This window comes from Eptatretus burgeri, chromosome 6 (genome assembly GCF_056783735.1).
Source record: "Eptatretus burgeri isolate ZD-2024b chromosome 6, Ebu_testis_v1, whole genome shotgun sequence".
In the NCBI taxonomy this organism is placed as follows: domain Eukaryota; kingdom Metazoa; phylum Chordata; class Myxini; order Myxiniformes; family Myxinidae; genus Eptatretus; species Eptatretus burgeri.
Window position 1 is genome coordinate 99,832,768 of NC_140966.1, and position 27,603 is coordinate 99,860,370.

Genomic DNA, 27,603 nt, shown 5'->3' on the forward strand with positions numbered 1-27,603 from the left:
TGTTGAGAGAGACTCAAATGAGATTTGTTTCCTGCATAGTCTGTGAGTGTCAGCTGTGGCAGTATGGACATGTGGCTCGTTTTCCTGATGCTGATCCTGCTTACCATATTCTCTCAGAAAGGGAGCCTTGTGAGTGGAGGAGTTCAATGGGCCGAACACGTTCCTTGTTGTTGCAGCAGGTTGATTGGTATCTCAATGAGATGGGGAGGGGCCAAGCATTTGCCTGGGGGATGGCCAGATGGAGGGTCCTGGAGTTCCGCCGGAAATTGAACACAGCAACACACTGCTCCAGCGCATGCTCCCATACCTCACCTGACCTGATTGTTCAACCCAGTGTCAGAAAGCTGGGTCTCCGTGGAAGGTCATGGGTGTTGCCACAGGACAATGACCCCAAACACTATTTAACAAGGACAAATCTGTCCAAGAGCCACGTCCTAAAGGTTTTGTCTTCACCAGAAGAAGAACAACAAGAATAAGAAGAGGAAGAAAAAAAAGAAAAAACCAACAACTTCCGATATTTCATCACGTGCCCTGACAGAGCCAATAGCGAGACCCGTCATGGACGATCGTCATTCGTGACAAGAAAATAGTGTATTTACGAAATTACAATACATTAAATGGAATAATCTTTAAATAGTAACGTAAACTTTTCGAAACTTAAAAGCAAATGTCCGAATATATTTAAAAGTTCATGATAGACGCTCTCAAAAGGCACCCTCAATGCGAGGATGTGTACAGGTGTTTAGTATTTAAGGAGATCCGGATCCTGTATATAAAAGAGCCGAGTCCTAAAGGTTTTGTCTTCACAAGAAGAAGAACAAGAAGAAGAACAACGCAGAGCTCCCTTAGAGCCACGTTCTCGCAACACAGGAAAGGTTCAAGCCAAAACGCTGGACTGTTCTGAAGTGGCCAGCAATGCGTCCAGATCTAAATCCCATTGAACATGTGTGGGGAAATCTGAAAACAGCAGTTGGGAGAAGGCACCCTTCAAATCTGGGAGAACTGGAGCAGTTTGCACAAGAAGAGTGGGTCAAATTGCCAGTAGAGAGGTGTAGGAAGCTCATTCATGGCTCCAGTTAGTGTTTGACTGCATTTATTTTGTCCACAGGCTGTGCTACCAAATATTAAGTCGAGGGTATCGATGCCATTTCTTTTTATTTTCTGATTTTAAAGGATATATTTCATTTTTAATCAAAAACAAAGGTTCTGTAATATTAACAGTGAAATAAAGAATTGTGGAGACCAAATAATTTCGTCAATTTCAACTTATTTTTGGAGAAAATTGTGAGTTATTTGAAAAAAGTGCAAGGATGCTTATATTTGTGGCCATGACTGGACATGGTCCATGCATCACTGCACTGCATAAAGGGTAACTTTGTGTTAATGTGTGATACTGCCTCTTGATATTCTGTTATACTGCCCTCTGTTGCAAGCTGATATTTTCTCACTGCTTACACCACAATAATACTATTTTCTATTTTATAGACATGATAAAGCATGGTTGCTCATATTACAATTTTCATTCCATCACCTCCATAATTGTTTGGGTGTACATGATTCCTCCACTTGTTTTCACAGTAAGGATGATATGTACAAACCATGTTACAATTGCTGGATTTTTAATCACAACAAATTTAACATTGGGAACAAATTACACATTTTTGGTTGCTCACATTACATTACTCACTATTGGCTTAAGCACTGCTTTACAAAAACATTGTTCAACTAAATATGCAAATATTATTTATTGACATTCAACATTAGTGGCATATGTATTAATGGAATCAACAAATCATTGGAGTATCACCTATTAAGTAACCAACAAGCCAAAAGCAATTTAACCAATAATTTTTGAACAATGTTTGAGTCAAAACATCATCCCACTTCATTGGACCATTTCTCCAAAAATTCCAATGAAAAAAAAAGAAAAGAGTATTGCATGTTTATGCCACAAACTTGGATGTGAAGAAAGCAAAATAAGACAAGTCTGGAGACGGCGATGGTTCACGAGCAATGTACACGGTTCACCTTTTTTTTTTTTGACCTTCGAGGGGACGCCATGGGCAAACTGGTGGGAATCGGGAAAAACGTAAATGATGAAAGTTGTAGTACTCGAAGAGCACTACTTGCATACCAACTTTCATTCGAAGCAGTTGAAAACCCTAGGAGCTCGATGCCCAATTTATTGATTTTTTTTCATTTTCTAAGATCGTGACCTTGTGACCTTGACCTTGGGACGAAAATGAAAAATCGAGCTCCGTGTGGCTATGCAGGTGCCACAGGGCTAACCAAATACCGAAACCCCTGCCAGATTTGATAAACCCCTTCGGAGAAGATGTAACTTGAAACTGGCTACCCCCTAAAAACACATGTTTTTTGGGCGTGGCTCAGCCCATAATGGGCTCACTACGCCCATTCTCCGGAAAACACAACTAGATCATGATACAAACCTCGCACCCTAATTTTATCAAGATCAGATCAAAACCCACGGAGCTATGCTCGGGACAGACAGGCAGACAGACACACACCCATAACAAATATAGTGGTCACTTACCGACTCGTGAACCAATTAGTGACTGGTTTCAATTTCAGACTTCATTTTTTAGGGACTTGTCGACTTTGTCATTTACTTGCCCCTCTGTGCTCTTGGAACAAGATTCTGTGCAAATGTGCACATAAGTATGGAATGCATGTATGTATGTCTGTGCGTGTGTTCACATACAGTATGCATGTAAGTAGGTGTGTACACGTGTGAATGTATGCGACAAGATACGATACACATAATCTTTGAAATAAATGACCATTTCGTGTGTATGAATAAGTGCACAAGTGAAGATTATCTTTGCAAATTAAGATCAACATTTCGATAGATCTGGTTGAAGTGGTATTCCATGTATCCCTTCCCTCTTCAAATCAGGTACTTCTTGATGTTTGACATTTATGCTTCTTCACAAGAGACATTCCGAAAACCTTTAAAAAAAAAAAATTCTCTTCTTCGTCTTCTTCAACTACCCTAACAACCAATACCTACTCATAAGGTTGGTCAGTGGGAACGGTTGTGGCCAAAGTCTTTCAAGAACTGGTTAACCAATCATTTTGTTGACTGCTAGGAATTTGAAATTTGTTCAGGGTACTGGCGATAACTCACCAACTCTTTGTAAGAGACATAATAGGATCTTTAACGCCAAACAAATCCCCCAATGCAAGCTGATGGTCCAACAGCCTTGTCCTTCAGTGGGATGGCACACACATCAATACCTGGCCTTTCATGCAAAACACCATGTTGACCGTTAATATCTGGATCGAGATTGCAATCCAAGTTAAACAACTCCGTGCAAGCACACCAAAGCAATCCTCCTGACCTGAAATCTTGAATCTATGGTACAAAAAAGAATTAAGGTGCAAAATGTGATCGAGATACGACAGGGCTGATATTAATTTCCTTGAAGGAATACCATTTCTATTGCTAGCAAATTTCATGTCATGATATTCCACCTTACTTACACGACATGTTCATCTTCGGGACGACTCTTCCCCTTCTTGTCACGTTTGCCGAACATTTTCCTTCGTTGAAAAAGATTGAAAAGTCAATTTCTTGCACATTTGTTGATGCAGATATTTGCAAACACAAGTTAAAAACAAAAAGTGAAGCAGGGGAAAATAAAATTATTTACTTTAGCCAGTTCCAAAAAGTGGTTTTCTTTGGACGTGTGGACGGCATTGACTGGTCCATGTGGGTGGGCTGGTTCAGAACAACGTTTTGTGAACCAGGAGACTTGTTGATGTTTGCTTCCCTAAAAAAGAACAGTTCTCGTAAATCCACAACTTTGTACATCTGTGCCAAACTGGGTGTCATATACATTCTCCATTTCAAGAGCTGACACTGCAATGCCCCCTCCAGAAAACCTCACATAAAATAAAACAATATCCAGAAAAATGTACAAAAAAACAAACAAAAAAAGGGCAAGGGAAGGGTCCCTTCAAATCTCGCTTTGCCTCACCAAGCATGATGTATATTTCCTATGAGCCGAGAGTTTGTCCGAATCTCGATGATCCCCAACGCAGAGAGTGAGCTCATCAAATTTGATTGGTCGAGATGTTGTAATATTTTGTCCAAGTACTGCTAAACTGGAGGGTTTTGGAAGTGTCAAAAAGCATTTTGGCATTCTCGTGTTCAAGATTCAAATGCAATTGAAACTACAGCGAAGTCAAAGTGTCAAAAAGGCATTTTGTTTTCTGCAGGGTTAAAATATATAATTCAATTGAAATAAAGTTTTAAACGTCACAGAAAGAAACCTTTTTACAGAAGTTTTCCCGCTGTTGATGCAGCATCTTTAATACCACCTTATTTAACAAGTTACATTAGTTATTTGTGCCTGGTGGTTGTGTCCTTTATGATGTCATTAAAAACAGTAAGTTTCCTGCTTGGAATGATTTTCAAATTATATTTTACTGACAGACAGACAGGCAGATGAAAACGATTACCTTACTCCTCTCTGCAATTCCACTGTTACTCACGTCACATGTTTCATGTATCGAGGCCCCTATTTGTATCATAATTTCCTTACTTAAAGTGTTTGAATCATTAGGTTTTCCACAGTAGTTACATTATGCCCAGACATAACTCAGCACAGGAGGAGAATTTCAGAAACTTCTTTGGTGTGAGTTACTTGTGCAAAAAACAGTCGGTGACTCAGGTTACATTTTTCAACACCCCAACAAGTGTCCTCTTACTGAATGATCATTGAAATAAGTGATATATTGTTCATTTTCCGAAACTATTGGAGCATTTACACCACCTTATTTAACTAACACATCGCATGAGTTATTTGTGCCAGGTGTTTGTTTACTTGATGACATCACTAAAAACAGCAGGTTTCCTGTTTGGAATGATTTTCAAATGATATTTAACTGATATGCAGGCAGACATCTGAAAATGATTACCTCACTCCTCTGTGCGCTCGAGGCGAGATTCTGTTCAATTTGCCAATTTCAGAGCCAAACTACTCCAAATCTACAGGTTCATGCTCCAATTCATTTTCTCGTCTCGAAAATTACGACATCAAATTGAAACAAGAAAACAAGACAAAGAGCAATCAGAGATTGCAGACCCTCGCCAGGAATTGTTTTGTGTGGCATTTATGTACTGTAATTAATAAGAGACATAATTAAAACTGCCACTTTATAACTGCAAGCAGTGATGACCGGGTTCCAAGATGTCCTGCTTTGATCAGACACCTGACCCTAGACACAACGGACCCAGGACATTTTTTATTATTATTCAATTGAATTCAGAATTGGATTAAAATAAATTCAATTCAAATCAAATGGAAAATCAAATCGGAATATTCCTGCATTAGAGTAATCAGAAGGAACCCAAAGAAGCAAAAAGCAAAGGATGAAGTCATCAGGAGGATCCTCAGGCCTCAGCCTCAGCGATGAGGCCTCAGCCTAAGATGGGGCCTCAGCGAAGGCCAAGCAGGCATTACGCCAGACACCCCTCTGCAGAAATCACAGCCTGCCAAACGCACGTGCAGCAGTAATTTCCACCCACTGAACAGAAAACACACCCAACACGACGACCACACTGCACGGAACACGTACCAAGGAGATGGAAGAAACGGCACCCTCAATGCTGACAACTTGCAAAGCACACACGGCCACGCCCTTTCCAACCCATTTTGACATTTAATAATTATATCTATTTTCTTCTTCAACTCAACCCTACATACAATAATTATATCCAATCCTTTCCCTCAATTCCCTGAGACAGACCAGGGCTGGCACCATGCATCCCACCGCCTTTGATAACCGCGAACACCATGCTCGATGGCGGGTGGACCCGCGTGCTGGCCATATGCTTAATGCCGGACTCTCGCGCAGCCATGATACTTTATCATCGTGCAGAATAAGGCACGAATAACACACATCTTTGGTCGGGTCTGCGCATGAGGTTACAATAACATCTTACCATCGGTCTTCGCTCACCATGACGGCAAAAATGTCTCCCGCTGACAGCAGACATCCTCCCGCACCTCCGCTTCAATGCAGCTGTTACCAAGCAGAGGCATGCTGTGCGGCCGGATCGCTCGGGCCATGTGGCACACCATGGAGCAGGCACATTGACCAGCGCCAAACCGCGGGTCGCTGGGGCATGGCAAGGGATTCAGTGCAAACTGATTCACATCACGGGGTTCGGTGCAAGGCGATTCATGTCACGGTGCTCGGAGCGAGACGATTCTGCAGCTTGGAACCATCTGGCCGGAAGTGAAGGAGAGCCGCTTACAGTCACGGCAGCCGGCCGGTGTGCTGGCCGGGGCCCAACCAGAGCACCCAATTTGGGTGACAACACATCGCTTCGGGTCGTCGCCCCCGCCACGCACCACCGGATATTTAAAAGGACAGGTCGCGGTGCAGGGGGAGAGTCGTCGTCGCTCCGAGTGTGCCGTTCCTGCTCGTCATTCCTGATGTGTAGTTCCAGAGTCGTCGTCGTTCCTGAGTCATTCAAGCATCGTTCCTTTCTTCATTCCAGTCAGCTCATTCTGTCTGGCTTGGGATCTACAACCTACCCATTTGCCTGCTGGCTCCACCCTTCTTTACCAATTCGCCTGCTGGCTCCGCCTCTCTCCCCACCCATTATCTTTTGGCTCGACCCAAGTCCCTCCCTTCACACCCGATGGCCATGTCTCATTCTCTGGACCGACGCTAGCTGCACAAAGTGCCACGAAGCAAGAGACGACACGCCAGCTGTCAGGGAGGTATCGCTCAGCAGAGTATCCCCCACCAAAACTTATTGGGGGCGCGATAGGGCAATCGTGCAAGGTATTGAGTGACCGTTAGCCTCATCTACTCACCTTTTTCTCTTCATCGACTCCTCTTCGTGTGTGTGTGTGTGTGTGTGTGTGTGTGTGTGTGTGTGTGTGTTTGTCATGGCACCTGTCCTCGTTTAAGTTAAGATTGCACAAGAATTATATCAGGATAACTCTGCTCTGTGTCTGCTTTTCTAAGTTGCTTGTATATTGCCGCACCTCTCACATTTATTCCTATTCCTGCTACAGACGACAATAAACAACATTCACTGTGCCCCATACCTTTCCTCGCCTGCCTGTTAATAAATCCTCTTGTAGAAATGTTCCGAGCTCGTTTTTGTCTGTTCTTTCATTGGTCCAGCATGGTCGTATCCTAACTTAGCCGGGACTTTATTCCCAACGATCCGTTCCTTTTAGCCGGTACATCCTCAGCAGTGTCGCTCGGCTGCATCTGATCCGGCAAAGTGATCCGGTTCGGACTAGGCGTACCGAGGGCATGTCCCCCCAGTAATTAGATCACGTGGTTATTTTTAGGTAACCGGATTAACTTGACGGAGGACCCTAAGTCATGTGGTTGAGTTATTGGCATTCACAGTCGGTTAGCGACCCGCCGCGTCTCGGAATTACCTGTGTGCGACGGCCTGCAATTCCGTGAAGTCTGGTGGGATCCTGAGATGGCTCCCCCCCCACCCCCTCCCCCCCCCAGTGGTCTTCTCACCCGACCCCGAGCCTGCAACAATATGTTTTCGGGTAAATCCAATATGGCTGCCAAACCATGCGACCTCTGACATATGTATGAACCTTTTTTTCTCATGGATAGGTGGTCTATATGCATAAAATTTCACCTCAATTTGTTCGGCCATTTCAGAGAAGATTTTGGAAGACTTTTTTGAAAAAAAAGCAATGTGGCTGTCGTATCACGTGACCAATGATGTCGTCAAAATTATTTTTGTGGACCATTTTAACTCTGTCTGTTTTTTTGTTCGTCTGTCTGTTTGTTTGTCTGTTACTTGCAAAATCAAAGATTTTTCAAGTGTATTGGTTGGTCGATTTTGTTATTCTGTTTGTTTGTTTGTCTGTCACCTACAGGTCAAAATTTTCAACCGATCTTCACAAAACTTCACTACATGATCGAATTTGGTATAAGGAAGAAGCCTAATGTTTTGGAGGTCAAAAGGTCAACATAGGCCCAAGGTCAACAACTAAGGTGGTATTTCTAAAATCCCAATTTTCATTCGATTGACCTGAAATTTGAAGAGGATTTATATTTCAGTTCACTGAATTCAACCAGCCAATTATTTTTGAGGTCAACATGAACCAAAAGGTCAACATAGGCCCAGGGTTGACAACTAAGGTGGTGTCTCGAAAATTCTTAATTTTCAACCCATTGACTTGAAATTTGAAGAGGATTTATATTTCAGGTCATTGAATTCAATTAGCCAATTATTTTTGAGGTCAACATGGACCAAAATGTCAACACGCCAAAGGTCAACAACTGAGGTGATATTTCTAACATCCTCAATTTTCATCCGATTGACTTGAAATTTGAGGAAGATTTGCATATCAGGTCACTGAATTCAACGAGTAATTATTCTTGAAGTCAAATTTGTTTTACGGATTTTGCAAGTATCGTGCTCTGAATGATGTCTTCTTCTTTTTGTCTGTTTGTTTGTCTGTCTGTTTCTCTGACTGTTGCCTCCAGGTCGCAATTTTAAACTGATCTTCATGAAACTTCACTACGTAGTAGAGTTTGTCACATGGAAGAAGCCTATTGTTTTTTTTTTCGCTCAAACGGTCAACATCGGCCAACGGTCAACATCTTAGATGAGGTTTCTAAAATCCTCAATTTTCATCCGATTGACTTGAAATTTGAAGAGGATTGATATTTCAGGTCACTGAATTCAGCCAACCAATTATTTGAGGTCAACATACACCAAAAGGTCAAGATAGGTCCAAGGTCAACAACTAAGGTGCTATTTCTAAACCCTCAATTTTCATCCAATTGACTTGAAATTTGAAGAGGAGTTGCATATCAGGTCATTGAATTCAACCACCAATTATTTTTGAGGTCAAATTTGTTTTATGGATGTTGCAAGTATCATGCTCTGCATGACGTCGTCTTCTTGTTTGTTTGTTTAACTGTGTACATGATATCTCAAAAAGTTGTGGACGGATCTGGATGAAATTTTGTGGACAAGTTCGATGTGTGACAAGGACGAACAGATTAGATTTTGGTGAAGATCTGGATCCGGATCTGACTACTAGAATTTTTTTAAAGTGATTCTTCGTCATTGAGAGACAGGGACAAAAACGATATATAGCACAATATCTCAACAAGTTGGGGACGGATTAGGAGAAACTTGGTTGACAGGTTGGGTGTGTGACCACGACAAAGTGATTCGATTTTGGTGAAGATCCAAATCCGAATCTGGATCTGATAATTTTTTAAGTGATTCTTCATCATTGAGAGATGGGGCTAAAAATGATACATAGCACAATATCTCAAAAACCTGTGGACGGATTCAGATAAAACTTGGTGGACAGGTTGGGTGTGTGACCTCGGCAGAAAACCACAATTTTTTTAATTTATAAAGCGATTCTTCACCATTGAGAGACTTGGCCCAAAACGAGATTTAGCATGATATTTCAAAAATGTATTGGGCCAGATATGTTCTCGTGGATCAGGCATTACAGGGCGGAGGTATGCACTCAACTCAGTGTCCTTCTAGTTTTACTTTTTAGATCACCCTTCCCTTGTGTCTCGTGGGTTTATGGGTCATATGCATTGCGTGGGATTTAGACAGGTCTTTATTCCCATCCTTTAGCCATTTCATTTACTTTCCTACACACAGGAGACTTCCCTTCACACATGCATTCACGCATTGCAACAGAGTAGCTCATTTGCATAAGTGTGTCATTTCGCGTTAAAACCACTATCATCAAACGGACACTTCACTTCAACCTTCTCCAGACTCAGACCACAATGCTGCAGCATTTCTCCAACCACAACACCTTCATAAAATACCCATAGCATCGGACCACAACATAGTCACATACTCTCGCCATTAACCACGACAACAATGACACCTCAACCACCACTATGCTCACTGCTGCACCACCATCACCACTGATACACACTGCCTTTTGGGACCAACAGGGAACAAGGCAGCGGCCCAGACTATTAGAGATACTAAGGTCTAGAACTTCTGTCGTCGAGCTCAGGGCGCGAGTGTGGGTCTCGGCTCAGTTCAACGTCATGTGGATAGCCTTAGCGTTCCGCTCATTTATGGCACTCATTGGGTGTCCGGCACGTGTTCGTGGCCGGATAGTGCAACCAAATACCCCGGCGCAATATTAACCTCAGAGTTCCATCAGGTGGCTGAGTTTGGGGTGAGTGAGGACATTTCCACTGCCAAGGCAACGCATGGGCAGAGCTAGCGCTGGGAACACCCATCGCTACGCCTGTTCTGCTCTCAGCAAAATGGAACAGAACGAGCTAATGAAGCATGGAACTAGCAGTATTAATCCAATAGCATTTACACATAGAGACCTCTTTACACTCATGGTTGTCTATCCTCTCACACATTATTTTCTTTGTTTCCAAACCCCCTGACCTGACATCTTTACACCTTCCTACCACATTTCACCACACTCCTCATTTTACACCTCCCTCCGACCACACACAATAGACACCCTCAGTTTTCCTCCTCCCTTTACCCCTCCTCAGCAACTGGAAAGCATTGGTCCATTGATCGTGCAAGGTAACAAAGAGGTCGCACACACCTCATTCTTTTCTATCTTTCTTTGCTCTCACCTTCCTTGGAATGATTCTGATAGCACCTGTCATGTTAGGACAAGAGAACAATGTGGAAGTACGAGATGGGTTAGCTCTGCACTGTGTTCTCTTTTGGAAGTATGTGTAATTTATTTTGCCGCACCACACCAATCCTTGCATTCTCCTGCTGTACATATCTCTGTGTATTAAAACCTTGGATTATTGTTCCACATACTTTTCCTCACCATTGATTGTAATAAATTGCTTATATTATAAATGTACCCAGTTTGTCATGTCTTTTCCTTCTTTGGTTCAGCATAGTCTGCACATAGTGTTAGCCGGGAAGTTTTACCCCACCGATTGGCTCTTGAAAGCTGGTGCGAACTCGTCACCTCCGCTTGGCTGCACCTGATACGGTAAGTTAACATGAGTACGCATCGAGGGCATGAGACCACCCCTTGGTCTGGACTTCCACAGGTTAGGTACCCACGCAAAGTAGTGAAACCCTGCCAATAATTGGCAGTACCAATCCACGTTCGTGGTTGTTGAACAACCTGCCAGAGCGTGGTGTTATCCGTGCTCGGTGGCCTCAGGACTGGGAATTCAGGAGGAAGTCCAGTGTTTCCCATCTGGGTGAGCCTTGAACCCTGGATAAGTAACAATATGATACAAATCACGCCAAATAAGTAAAACTTGCTTCAAATTAATCCAAACATCTGGGAAAATTGGAATTTTTTTCAGTTATATTTTAAAATAGAATCAGATTGAACCCTGTTTACCCAGGCGATGTATAAGGCAATCACTCCAGACTTTTCTTGATTTATTTGCTGTTGATAAATATTCCGCGATATCTTTGCTGTGAAGAAACATGATGATTTTGAATTTCACAATGTTCTCCAGAGCTACACTACCGGTCAAGAGTTTTATAACACCCCCATTTTTCCAGTTTTTACTGAAATTTAAGCAGTTCAAGTCCAGTGAATAACCTGAAATGGTACAAAGCTGAGCGGTAAACTGCCAGAGTTTAAAAAAAGTTGAGGTTACCAACAACTGAAAAATAATGCAAATTTCAGAATTCCCTTTTCAGGGAACAAGTAATGGGTTAGCAACTGCAGCTGTTCTGCAGCAATGGAAGTAAATTAAACCTTGAAAGTTGATGCAAACAATTCCTACAGGTGTCCAAATTTCTTTTGATTAGTTACAAACCCTCTGTCTGGATAAAAGCAGTGTTGGAACAGACTGTGTTGTTACACCCTCTGAAGTATTATTTTGACAATATTGCACTGCAGGAAGTAGTATATTGCCATCATAATGGCGAGAAAAATACAATTAACAAAGGAAGACAGACAGACCATTATAACCCTTGAAAGTGTCGGTCTTTCCTTTCGAGAAATTGCAAAGCAACCAAGGTGTCAGTGAGTACAGTTTCCTACACCATCAAAAGGCACTTAGAAACTGGAGGAAACTCTGACAGGAAGAGGTCTGGCAGACTCAAAGCCACAACACAATCAGAAGACAAGTTTCTGAGTCAACAGTTTGCGTGATAAGCGGCTCGCAGGACAGCAGCTTCAAGCACAGATTAACACTGGTCGAAGTTAGGAAGTCTCAGTTTCAACAGTGAAGAGAAGACTTCGAGCTGCAGGTTTGACAGGTCGAGTGGCAGTAAGAAAACAATTGCTAAGATGGCAAAATAAGAAAAAGAGGCTTGCCTGGGCCATGAAGCACCGCTAGTGGACTACTGAAAACTGGAAGAAGGTCTTATGGACCGATGAATCAAAATTTGAAATCTTCGGTTCATGGCGCAGGGTTTTTGTATGCGTCGAGTAGGTGAAAGGATCGTTCCTCAGTGTGTGACACCAACTGTCAAACATGGAGGAGGAAGCGTGATGATCTGGGGCTCTTTTGCTGGATCCAGAGTCGATGACTTGCACAGAGTGACTGGCACCCTGAATCAAAAGGGCTACCACAGCATTTTGCAGTGCCATGCAATACCCTCTGGTCCACGCCGAGTTGGTCAAGGTTTCATCCTACAGCAAGATAACGACCAAAACATACCTCCAGGCTATGTCAGAACAACCTTGAGAATAAAAGAACAAGACGGTAGGCTTCAAATCATGGAATGGCCAGCACAGTCTCCAGACTTAAACCCCATCGAGATGGTTTGAGATGAACTGGACACAAGGGTGAAAAGGTTCATACATACGCAAATAAGTGGATGGATGTACTCGATGAAAGGTGATTGATTGCAAATCAAAGGTCTAAATGGTCAACTTGTAAATGTGCAATGGTCAAAGGTCTGAAATGTTGAAAGGTCTGAAAAGGTCGAAATGGTCCAAAGTGTCGAAGGGGTCTCAAAAAGTCAAAGGGGTCTAAAGGGTATTGAAATGTCTGAAATGTGTGAAGGTTTAAAGCAGGGGTTCTTAACTGGGGGTATGGGAACTAAATGCTGGGGGTATGGGACTCGATCTCTGAATATTTGTATATATTTGATTTATTAATTTTATAGTTGGTTCGAATGTTAGATTGTAATAATGTAATAAAACTCAACTATAAGAAGTAAAGTTGCTGATTTATAATCTGAAATAGGTGAAACAAAGTTAAATTGTAAAATACTTGAAGCTCTTTGTATATTTGTAATTTCTCAGTTATTTTTTACTTATTTTTTTTGAAGATATTTATGATAAATGCTTATGATTGTCTTTCATGTTCTATTCCTAGCTCTCCATATCTTAAATAAATTCAAGCTATTGACATCTTTGGAATTCATACTGTCAACGAATAGGACTGGTGATGATGATGATGATTTCGGCAGTCAAGCGAAGGAGGTATGGGACCATGTTGGGCAATCCATTGGGGGTCCGGAATCATCAAAAGGTTAAGAACCCCTGGTTTAAAGGGTATAAAGGAGTCAAAGGGCTCTGAAGGGTGCAATGAGGTCTACAGGATCTTTGGGGTCTTCATGGTCCAAACGGTCTTAAAGTTTCTTAAAGGGTCTTTGAGGTTGGAAAGGGTTTTATGGGTCTTTGGATTCTTATGGTTCTTTGGGGTCTTTAAAGACTGAAGTGGTGGATGAAAATACCTTGAGGACAATCCCCGGGTTGGGACTTGGTCTGTGTGGCAAATGTGGTGGTTGTCGGCCTAGCTGTCTTGACAAAAAATACAAATATACACAGACAGACAGATGACAAATTTTATTTATGAGATTTTGAAGCAAAAGTTTCTGTTCTGAGCCAACCGCTGCCCAGCAGGCATTTCACAGATTATCCCCTTCACAAATCTGACGGCAGATTGCCAACACATTGTTGTGGATCCGGGGTTCGAAGTTCGCCATGAGGGGGACCACCGGGTCCCTCTCAAAGGCCCGGTCCTGAGGCCACCAAGCATGGATAACTCCACTTACCGGCGGCTTGATAATTATCCATGAACGATGTTTGGTACCACCAATACTGGCAGGGTTTCACTACGTCGAGTGGGTACCTTACCTGTGTATGGCCACACCAAGGGGGGGGGGGGTCTCGTACCCGCCATGCATAATTGCATTAATTTACCTGATCAGGTGCAGCCGAGCGGAGCTGCCAAGTACGCACTGACTAACAAGAGCCAATCGGTTCTTCCCGGCTTGCACTACGTGTGGATAATGCTGGACCAATGGAGGAAAAAACATGACGAGCTTGGTACATTTATAATATAAGCAATTTATTACAAGTGAGGGTGAGGAAAAGTTCCCATTTGTGGGGCTTGGGCATGCAGACCGCATCGCTGCTCGCTCTGTGTACCCTGGGCATTTGTGTGTCATGCTCAATGGTTGCGGTGCAGGTGATCTCTTTGCTGATGCCAGCACTCCGTGTGCCCTGGCAGAGATGAGAGAAAGTTTGAGGCGTTTGCGACCTCTGATTTACCAGGCGTGGTCGACAGACCAACGCAAGCCCAGTTGCTGAGGAGAGGGAAAGGAGGGAGGAAAACTGAAGGTATCTAATGGTGTGTAGTCAGAGCAGGTGTGATGAGGGATGTGGTGAGGGGTGGTGAAATGCAGAGGAAGGTGTAAAGATGTGAGTCAGGGGAGTTATAGAAACAAAGAAAATAACTTGTGAAAAGATAGGCCCAATATGGGTGTAAAGAGGTCTGTACGTGTAAGTGTTTAACGAGCAAAGGTGGCACTTGGTCTGGTGTCTCCTGCTCGCAGATGGACTCTGTTCCATTTCCTGCGTCAAGGTCCGTATGTTCCATCAATCTCCGCTACCCCAACAACAAGAAGAGCAGCCAGAGAACCCAGCACACCTTTATAATCCCCCCGGTAGGGGTGGTGCTTGAGAACGGAACAGGTGGAGCGAAGGGTGTTCTCCAGCGCCCTCATTGGTGCACGGACCATTATCCCAGCGCAAGCTCCATCCATGCAAGGATTTGGTAGCGGAAATGCCCTCATTTGCCCCGAACACGGCCACACAACTGAGCTCCGAGATTAACATGGTGCCGGGGCATTTGCTTGTGCTCTCCGGCCATGAACACGCACTAGACACCCAATGAGGGCCATAATTGAGCAGAAGGCTTGAGCTATCCTCATGACATTGAAAGGAACTCAGCGCAATCTTGCGCTTCAAACTAGATGCCAGAACGTCCAGAGCTGAGTATTTGTGATGGTGCGGGCCACTTTCTTGCTCCCTGTTGGTCCAAAGAGGTGGTTTTTGTCATCGGTGGTGATGGTGGTTGAGCGATGGCAGTAGCTGTGCAGTGGTGAGCATAGTACTGAACTTTCTCCATGGGGATTTGTGGTAGTGGTGGTCGTTCGTTGTGGTGTGAATGGTGAGTGCAGGCGAGCATGACTTGGAGTCCGATGGTGTGGGGAAATAATTATGAAGGTATTGTGGTGGTCGGAGGAATGTTGCGGCGTTCTGGTTCGAGTCTGGTGAAGGTTTGAGGTGAGTGTCTGTTGGCTAATGGCGCACGATTTAACTGTGAAATGGTGCACATATACTCATGAGCTGCTTGCATGAAGGAGAGGTTCATGGATGCAACAAAGTAAATAAAATAAAGGGTGGGAATAAAGACCTCCCTCAAGGCCACACAATGCATATGACCCAGAAACCCATGACACAAGAGGAAAGAGCTATCTGAAATGAACACATGAAATAACTGTCTCGGGACCGCTATATGTTGTGTGCCATTGCCACGGTTGAGCGCCGGCTTCGCAGAACCACAACAATAAGACAACAGAAATTGCAGTTACATGAATGCTAGATTTGTCAGTGTATGACTCAACAATAGTTTCATGTTCTAAATCACTTAAAGTGGCATTTGGACCAGCTTTGTGAACAATGTGTTGTGGCTGCGATGGAGACGATGTCAACCTGTGCTTTCAAAATGGTCACCAAGTTCAGACCCATTCACCTTGGTTCAGGGTCGAATGTCGAAATCTGTAACGTCAGTCTGTATTCTCTTTTATCCATTGCTGCTCTTCTTGAATAGCACTTGCTAATCTTGTGTTAGCTGTTGATGTCTGGATTGGTTTCAGAGCTTTCAGCGGATATCGAAGTTTGCGGCCTACCATCATTTCAGCGAGGGTACGTTGCATTAGAGGATGTGGTGTTGAGCGGTAAATCTGCAGAATGCTTCGAAGTACATCTCCAAGTGTTCTTATCTGTCAATTGAGTGGTGAGACCTTCCTTGATCACATGGGGTAACCTTTATACTCCACCATTGCATTGTGGGTTATAGCAGGTTGTGCGACGATGCTCTCTCCAAACCTCGGCGCCAGAATGTTGTATCTCGACGGATAAGCCACACCGACAACTTCCCGCAACATGTCTCGTATAAGTTTGAGACATTCTTGGAGCACAGCGCAATGATAAGAATGATAAGCCACAAAATTCACTATCTTCTGGAAGCTCTGCAACCAATCCAGACATCAATAGCAAACAAAGGATTAGCAAGTGCTATTCAAGAAGAGCAGGAACAGGTGAAAGGGTACACCACACTGATGTAGCAGATGGAGACACTCTACACTGACCCGAGGGGAATGGATCCAAACTAGGCAACCCTTTTTAAGCACAAACTGGCATCACCTCTATCACAGTCACAACGTATTGTTCGCAAAGCCGGTCCAGGTACTTTTGTTCTGGATGGTTCTCATTGGAATTCCTGACGATGTGTTAGGTCCCACCAGGATGGTCAACCCCATTTGAATTCAGATGGGAACTTTGACATTGTTAACCTGCCTGATACTTTTACTCCTCATGCAGACCTGACCAGACAAGCACCTCAACATCTGAGACGCAATGGACGTCCTCCATGGTACTTATCTGACTTTGTAACAATCTGAATAATATCAAGCTCAATTTGATTTGATGGAAACTTGAACAGGTTCCAAGACTTTATTTAATTCATTGCCATCGTTGATCATGTTTTGGTTTCTTGCTTGCTAAGCTCGTCACTGAGACCCTTATTACAGAGACTGTAATTTTTAACTTTTGGAGAAGAGGGAAAATATGTTGTTTGCATAGTCACGTGATACACAAGCAGATCGCAGGTAACATGACTTGTCTCGCCGGTATTGAGATTACGCCATGTTGGTTGCCGAACACGAGTGGTGTTCACTCTGGTTCCATGTGTTCCTGTGGTTTTTCCGTCGAGATTCAACAAGCAGCATTTACCACACGGAGAATGTAAAAACAATACCAACATTGACCACACGGAGAATGTTAAAACAATACCAATATTTACCACATTGAGAATGTAAAAAAAAAACATTTACCACACGGAGAATGTAAAAAAACCCAACATTTACCACACAGAGAATGTAAAAAAAGTACCAACATTTACCACACGGAGAATGTAAAAAAACACCAACATTTACCACACGGATAATGTAAAAACAATACCAACGTTTACCACACGGAGAATGTAAAAACAATTCCAACATTGACCACACGGAGAATGTTAAAACAATACCAATATTTACCACATTGAGAAGGTAAAAAAAAAAAATTTACCACACGGAGAATGTAAAAAAACCCAACATTTACCACACAGAGAATGTAAAAAAAGTACCAACATTTACCACACGGAGAATGTAAAAAAACACCAACATTTACCACACGGATAATGTAAAAACAATACCAACGTTTACCACACGGAGAATGTAAAAACAATACCAACATTGACCACACGGAGAATGTTAAAACAATACCAATATTTACCACATTGAGAAGGTAAAAAAAAAAACATTTACCACACGGAGAATGTAAAAAAACCCAACATTTACCACACGGAGAATGTAAAAAAGTACCAACATTTACCACACGGAGAATGTAAAAAAACACCAACATTTACCACACGGATAATGTAAAAACAATACCAACGTTTACCATATGGAGAATGTAAAAAAAAAACAACATTTACCACACGGATAATGAAAAACAATATCAAAGTTTACCACACGGAGAATGTAAAAAATACCAACATTTACCACACGGAGAATGTAAAAAATACCAACATTTACCACACGGAGAATGTAAAAAAAATACCAACATTTACCACATGGAGAATGTAAAAAATATCAACATTTACCACATTGAGAATGCAAAAACAATACCAACGTTTACCACACGGAGAATGTAAAAAAAAACCAACATTTACCACACGGATAATGAAAAACAATACCAACATTTACCACACGGAGAATGTAAAAAAATACCAACATTTACCACACGGAGAATGTAAAAAAAACCAACATTTACCACAAGGAGAATGTAAAAAATATACCAACAATTACCACAGGGAGAATGTAAAAACAACACTAACATTTACCACAAGGAGAATGTAAAAACAATACCAATATTTACCACACGGAGAATGTAAAAACAATACCAATATTTACCACACGGAGAATGTGAAAAATATACCAACATTTACCACACGGAGAATGTAAAAAAAAAAAACCAATATTTACCACATGGTGAATGTAAAAACAATACCAACATTTACCACACGGAGAATGTAAAAAACCCAACATTTACCACAAGGAGAATGTTAAAACAATACCAACAATTACCACAGGGAGAATGTAAAAACAATACCAACATTTACCACACAGAGAATGTAAAAACAACACCAAAATTTACCACAAGGAGAATGTAAAAACAATACCAACATTTACCACAAGGAGAATGTAAAAAATATACCAACAATTACCACAGGGAGAATGTAAAAACAACACCAACATTTACCACAAGGAGAATGTAAAAACAATACAAATATTTACCACACGGAGAATGTAAAAACAATACCAATATTTACCACACGGAGAATGTGAAAAATATACCAACATTTACCACACGGAGAATGTAAAAAAAAAACCAATATTTACCACATGGTGAATGTAAAAACAATACCAACATTTACCACACGGACAATGTAAAAAATACCAACATTTACCACAGGGAGAATGTAAAAACAATACCAATATTTACCACATTGAGAATGAAAAAAAATACCAACATTTACCACACGGAGAATGTAAAAACAATACCAACATTTACCACATCAAGAATGTAAAAACAATAACAATATTTACCACATTGAGAATGTCAAAAAATACGAACATTTACCACACGGATAATGTAAAAACAATACCAACATTTACCACACGTATAATGTAAAAACAATACCAACATTTATGACATGGAGAATGTAAAAACAATACCAATATTTACCACACGGAGAATGGAAAAAAAAACATTTACCACACGGAGAATGTAAAAAAAATACCTACATTTACCACACGGATAATGTAAAAACAATACCAACGTTTACGACACGGAGAATGTAAAAACAATACCAATATTTACCACAAGGAGAATGTAAAAAAATACCAACATTTACCACACGGAGAATGCAAAAAAATACCTACATTTACCACACGGATAATGTAAAAAAATATCAACATTTACCACAAGGAGAATGCATTAAAAAAACACCAACATTTACCACACGGAGAATGAAAAACAATATGAATATTTACCACACGGAGAATGTAAAAAAACACCAACATTTACCACAAGGAGAATGTAAAAGCAATACCAATATTTACCACAGGGAGAATGCAGAAAAACCCAATATTTACCACATCGAGAATGTAAAAAAACCCCAACATTTACCACATGGAGAATGTAAAAAAACCCCAACATTTACCACAAGGAGAATGTAAAAAAAAACAACATTTACCACAAGGAGAATGTAAAAACAATTCCAGCATTTACCACATGGAGAATGTAAAAAATACCAACATTTACCACACGGACAATGTAAAAAACCCCAACATTTACCACAAGGAGAATGTAAAAAAAACAACATTTACCACACTGAGAATGTAAAATAACAAATATACCATCAGAGATGGGGAATCCCCCGCCATTGAATGAAAAAGGTCATAAATGTTCCAGATAAAAAGAGGTGAATTGGAAACAAGACACCATTTGGTCATCATCTCAAAAAAGTTCCCCAGGGGTGAGGAATGTAGCAACCAAAAATAATTAAAATCAGAAAAACGGTTTTCCATTTATTCCAAAAAACATTTTTTTTCAAAATGGCCGCCCCAGTCGGCGATCTTGGATCCGGCCAAGCCCAAAATCAATGGGGTTCTTCATTTTCAGGTGGTTCATGTGTGAACCAAATTTCAAATCGATATGGCGAACAGTTAATGAGTTTTCGCACTCACAGCTATAAATGTTGACGCCTGGACGGACGTACGGACGGACAGACAGCCGGACGGACAGCCGGACGACCTGGGTGAAAAAACCAACATTTACCACACGGAGAATGTAAAAAAACCCCAACTTGTACCACACGGAGAATGCAAAAAAAATACCAACATTTACCACATGGAGAATGTAAAAAAATACCAACATTTACCACAAGGAGAATGTCAAAACAATATCAACATTTACCACATGGAGAATGTAAAAAACCCCAACATTTACATATGCAGAATGTAAAAAAAATACCAACATTTATCACACGGATAATGTAAAAACAATACCAACATTTACCACACGGAGAATGTAAAAACAATACCAACATTTACCACACGGACAATGTAAAAAAAATATCAACATTTATCACACGGAGAATGTAAAAACAATGCCAACATTTACCACACGGAGAATGTAAAATAACAAATTTACCATCAGAGATGGGGAATCCTTCGCCATTGAATGAAAAAGGTCATACATGTTCCAGATAAAGAGAGGTGAATTGGAAACAAGACACCATTTGGTCATCATCTCAAAAAAAGTTCCCCAGGGGTGAGGAACGTAGCAACCAAAAATAATTAAAATCACAAAAGCGGTTTTCCATTTCTTCCAAAAAACATTTTTTTTCAAAATGGCCGCCCCAGTCGGCGATCTTTGATCCGGCCAAGCCCAAAATCAATAGGGTTCTTCCTTTTCAGGTGGTTCATGTGTGAACCAAATTTAAAATCGATATGGCGAACAGTTAATGAGTTATCGCACTCACAGCTATAAATGTTGATGCCTGGGCGGACGTACGGACGGACAGACAGCCGGACGGAGAGCCGGACGACCTGGGTGAAAAAACCAACATTTACCACATGGAGAATGTAAAAAAACCCCAACTTGTACCACACGGAGAATGCAAGAAAAAAACTAACATTTACCACACGGAGAATGTAAAAAAACCCCAACTTGTACCACACGGAGAATGCAAAAAAAATACCAACATTTACCACAAGGAGAATGTCAAAACAATACCAACATTTACCACACGGAGAATGCAAAAAAAAATACCAACATTTACCACACGGAGAATGTAAAAAACCCCAACATTTACCACAAGGAGAATGTCAAAACAATACCAACATTTACCACACGGAGAATGTAAAAAACCCCAACATTTACATATGCAGAATGTAAAAAAATACCAACATTTACCACAAGGAGAATGTCAAAACAATACCAACATTTACCACACGGAGAATGTAAAAAACCCCAACATTTACCACATGGAGAATGTAAAAAAAATACCTACATTTACCACATGGATAATGTAAAAACAATACCAACGTTTACGACACGGAGAATGAAAAACAATATGAATATTTACCACACGGAGAATGTAAAAAAATACCAACATTTACCACAAGGAGAATGTAAAAGCAATACCAATATTTACCACAGGGAGAATGCAGAAAAACCCAATATTTACCACATCGAGAATGTAAAAAAAACCCCAACATTTACCACATGGAGAATGTAAAAAACCCCAACATTTACCACAAGGAGAATGTAAAAAAAAACAACATTTACCACAAGGAGAATGTAAAAACAATTCCAGCATTTACCACATGGAGAATGTAAAAAATACCAACATTTACCACACGGACAATGTAAAAAACCCCAACATTTACCACAAGGAGAATGTAAAAAAAAACAACATTTACCACACTGAGAATGTAAAATAACAAATATACCATCAGAGATGGGGAATCCCCCACCATTGAATGAAAAAGGTCATAAATGTTCCAGATAAAAAGAGGTGAATTGGAAACAAGACACCATTTGGTCATCATCTCAAAAAAGTTCCCCAGGGGTGAGGAATGTAGCAACCAAAAATAATTAAAATCAGAAAAACGGTTTTCCATTTATTCCAAAAAACATTTTTTTTCAAAATGGCCGCCCCATTCAGGAGATCTTGGATCCGGCCAAGCCCAAAATCAATGGGGTTCTTCATTTTCAGGTGGTTCATGTGTGAACCAAATTTCAAATCGATATGGCGAACAGTTAATGAGTTTTCGCACTCACAGCTATAAATGTTGACGCCTGGACGGACGTACGGACGGACAGACAGCCGGACGGACAGCCGGACGACCTGGGTGAAAAAAACCAACATTTACCACACGGAGAATGTAAAAAAAACCCCAACTTGTACCACACGGAGAATGCAAAAAAAATACCAACATTTACCACACGGAGAATGTAAAAAAATACCAACATTTACCACAAGGAGAATGTCAAAACAATATCAACATTTACCACATGGAGAATGTAAAAAACCCCAACATTTACATATGCAGAATGTAAAAAAAATACCAACATTTACCACACGGATAATGTAAAAACAATACCAACATTTACCACACGGACAATGTAAAAACAATACCAACATTTACCACACGGACAATGTAAAAAAAATATCAACATTTATCACACGGAGAATGTAAAAACAATGCCAACATTTACCACACGGAGAATGTAAAATAACAAATTTACCATCAGAGATGGGGAATCCTTCGCCATTGAATGAAAAAGGTCATACATGTTCCAGATAAAGAGAGGTGAATTGGAAACAAGACACCATTTGGTCATCATCTCAAAAAAGTTCCCCAGGGGTGAGGAACGTAGTAACCAAAAATAATTAAAATCACAAAAGCGGTTTTCCATTTCTTCCAAAAAACATTTTTTTTCAAAATGGCCGCCCCAGTCGGCGATCTTTGATCCGGCCAAGCCCAAAATCAATAGGGTTCTTCCTTTTCAGGTGGTTCATGTGTGAACCAAATTTAAAATCGATATGGCGAACAGTTAATGAGTTATCGCACTCACAGCTATAAATGTTGATGCCTGGGCGGACGTACGGACGGACAGACAGCCGGACGGAGAGCCGGACGACCTGGGTGAAAAAACCAACATTTACCACACGGAGAATGTAAAAAAACCCCAACTTGTACCACACGGAGAATGCAAAAAAAAACCAACATTTACCACAAGGAGAATGTCAAAACAATACCAACATTTACCACACGGAGAATGCAAAAAAATACCAACATTTACCACACGGAGAATGTAAAAAACCCCAACATTTACCACACGGAGAATGCAAGAAAAAAACTAACATTTACCACACGGAGAATGTAAAAAAACCCCAACATTTACCACATTGAGAATGTAAAAAAAACCAACATTTACCACATTGAGAATGTAAAAACAATACCAACATTTACCACACGGAGAATGTAAAAAAAATTCCAACATTTACCACACGGAGAACGTAAAAACAATACCAACATTTACCACACGGAGAATGTAAAAAACAATACCAATATTTACCACACGGAGAATGTAAAAAAAACCAATATTTACCACATGGTGAATGTAAAGACAATACCAACATTTACCACACGGAGAATGTAAAAAAAAAAACCAATATTTACGACATGGTGAATGTAAAAACAATACCAATATTTACCTCACGGATAATGTAAAAACCCAACATTTACCACACGGAGAATGTAAAAAAAAACCAACATTTACCACATGGTGAATGTAAAAACAATACCAACATTTACCACACGGAGAATGTAAAAAAAACCCAATATTTACCTCACGGATAATGTAAAAACCCAACATTTAACACACGGAGAATGTAAAAAAAAACCAACATTTACTACACGGAGAATGTAAAAAAAACCCCAATATTTACCACATGGTGAATGTAAAAACAATACCAATATTTACCTCACGGATAATGTAAAAACCCAACATTTACCACACGGAGAATGTAAAAAAAACCAACATTTACCACACGGAGAATGTAAAAAAATACCAACATTTACCACATGGAGAATGTAAAAAAATACCAACATTTACCACATGGAGAATGTAAAAAAATACCAACATTTACCACACAGACAATGTAAAAAAATACCAACATTTACCACATTGAGAATGTAAAAAAATACCAACATTTACCACATTGAGAATGTAAAAAGAATACCAACATTTACCACAAGGAGAATGTAAAAAAATACCAACATTTACCACATGGAGAATGTAAAAAAATACCAACATTTACCACACAGAAAATGTAAAAAAATACCAACATTTACCACACGGAGAATGTAAAAACAATACCAACATTTACCACAAGGAGAATGTAAAAACAATTCCAACATTTACCACATGGAGAATGTAAAAAAATACCAACATTTACCACAAGGAGAATGTAAAAAAAACCAACATTTACCACACGGAGAATATAAAAACAATACCAACATTTACCACATGGAGAATGTAAAAAAATACCAACATTTACCACATGGAGAATGTAAAAAAATACCAACATTTACCACACAGACAATGTAAAAAAATACCAACATTTACCACACGGAGAATGTAAAAACAATACCAACATTTACCACAAGGAGAATGTGAAAAATATACCAACATTTATCACACGGAGAATGTAAAAACAATACTAACATTTACCACATTGAGAATGTAAAAACAATACCAACATTTACCACAAGGAGAATGTGAAAAATATACCAACATTTACCACACGGAGAATGTGAAAAATATACCAACATTTACCACATGGAGAATGTAAAAACAATACCAACATTTACCACACGGAGAATGTGAAAAATATACCAACATTTACCACATGGAGAATGTAAAAACAATTCCAACATTTACCACATTGAGAATGTAAAAACAATACCAACATTTACCACACGGAGAATGTGAAAAATATACCAACATTTACCACACGGAGAATGTAAAAACAATACCAACATTTACCACATTGAGAATGTAAAAACAATCCCAACATTTACCACACGGAGAATGTAAAAACAATACCAACATTTACCACATTGAGAATGTAAAAACAATACCAACATTTACCACACGGAGAATGTAAAAACAATACCAATATTTACCACACGGAGAATGTAAAAAAAACCAATATTTACCACATGGTGAATGTCAAGACAATACCAACATTTACCACATGGAGAATGTGAAAAATATACCAACATTTACCACACGGAGAATGTAAAAACAATACCAACATTTACCACACGGAGAATGTGAAAAATATACCAACATTTACCACACGGAGAATGTAAAAACAATACCAACATTTACCACACGGAGAATGTAAAAACAATACCAATATTTACCACACGGAGAATGTAAAAAAACCAATATTTACCACATGGTGAATGTAAAGACAATACCAACATTTACCACACGGAGAATGTAAAAAAAAACCCAATATTTACGACATGGTGAATGTAAAAACAATACCAATATTTACCTCACGGATAATGTAAAAACCCAACATTTACCACACAGAGAATGTAAAAAAAAACCAACATTTACCACATGGTGAATGTAAAAACAATACCAACATTTACCACACGGAGAATGTAAAAAAAAACCAATATTTACCTCACGGATAATGTAAAAACCCAACATTTAACACACGGAGAATGTAAAAAAAACCAACATTTACTACACGGAGAATGTAAAAAAAACCCCAATATTTACCACATGGTGAATGTAAAAACAATACCAATATTTACCTCACGGATAATGTAAAAACCCAACATTTACCACATGGAGAATGTAAAAAAAACCAACATTTACCACACGGAGAATGTAAAAAAATACCAACATTTACCACATGGAGAATGTAAAAAAATACCAACATTTACCACATGGTGAATGTAAAAACCCAATATTTACCTCACGGAGAATGTAAAAAAAACCAACATTTACCACATGGTGAATGTAAAAACCCAATATTTACCTCACGGAGAATGTAAAAAAAACCAACATTTACCACATGGTGAATGTAAAAACCCAACATTTACCACACGGAGAATGTAAAAAAAACCAACATTTACCACATGGTGAATGTAAAAACCCAATATTTACCTCACGGATAATGTAAAAACCCAACATTTACCACACGGAGAATGTAAAAAAAAAACAATATTTACCACATGGTGAATGTAAAAACAATACCAACATTTACCACACGGAGAATGTAAAAAAAAATACCAACATTTACCACACGGAGAATGTAAAAACAATACCAACATTTACCACACGGAGAATGTAAAAAACAATACCAATATTTACCACACGGAGAATGTAAAAAAACCAATATTTACCACATGGTGAATGTAAAGACAATACCAACATTTACCACACGGAGAATGTAAAAAAAAAAAACCAATATTTACGACATGGTGAATGTAAAAACAATACCAATATTTACCTCACAGATAATGTAAAAACCCAACATTTACCACACGGAGAATGTAAAAAAAAACCAACATTTACCACATGGTGAATGTAAAAACAATACCAACATTTACCACACGGAGAATGTAAAAAAAAAACAATATTTACCTCACGGATAATGTAATAACCCAACATTTAACACACGGAGAATGTAAAAAAAAACCAACATTTACTACACGGAGAATGTAAAAAAAACCCCAATATTTACCACATGGTGAATGTAAAAACAATACCAATATTTACCTCACGGATAATGTAAAAACCCAACATTTACCACACGGAGAATGTAAAAAAAACCAACATTTACCACACGGAGAATGTAAAAAAAAAATACCAACATTTACCACACGGAGAATGTAAAAAAAACCCAACATTTACCACATGGTGAATGTAAAAACCCAATATTTACCTCACGGATAATGTAAAAACCAACATTTACCACACGGAGAATGTAAAAAAAACCCAATATTTACCACATGGTGAATGTAAAAACAATACCAACATTTACCACACGGAGAATGCAGAATGAGACACAAGACAAAAAACACCGGTCAGAGTGGAAGATGAGTGAAATCCCAAATCGGGGTCAACTTATACTCGACATAAAAAGATAAAATCGCTTGATGTTGTGAAAAACCGAGTGTGAGAAACCTTCGTTGGGTTTTCTTCCAAAACAGAGGCATCTTGGAAACGCCAATAAGGGTTTGAAGTAAAATCTCGAGTGAAAACACGTCCAGCACCGCGAGAGACGCACGTCGAACAGATCGATCGCTCAAGCGAGAAACGAATCACAACGAGCGCGATTGTGACGTTGCATTGTTACCACGTGACTTAGTAACAATGACGTCATCAAGTGAAGCTCCTCGGTTCTTCAACAACAAGGAGGTGAAGCGCGATCGGAATCATCGTTTCCAAG

The 27,603-nt window shown here is 40.0% G+C and overlaps 1 long non-coding RNA gene across 1 annotated transcript; it reads right to left on the reverse strand.

Annotated features, from left to right (window-relative positions):
• Positions 1-1,544: 1,544 nt before the first annotated feature.
• Positions 1,545-27,603, reverse strand: LOC147025450 (uncharacterized). Its single transcript, XR_015059535.1, has 4 exons — positions 27,339-27,603; positions 3,675-3,794; positions 3,505-3,564; positions 1,545-2,068 (listed from the first exon to the last, which is right to left on the reverse strand). It is a non-coding gene; the product is annotated as an uncharacterized LOC147025450 (long non-coding RNA).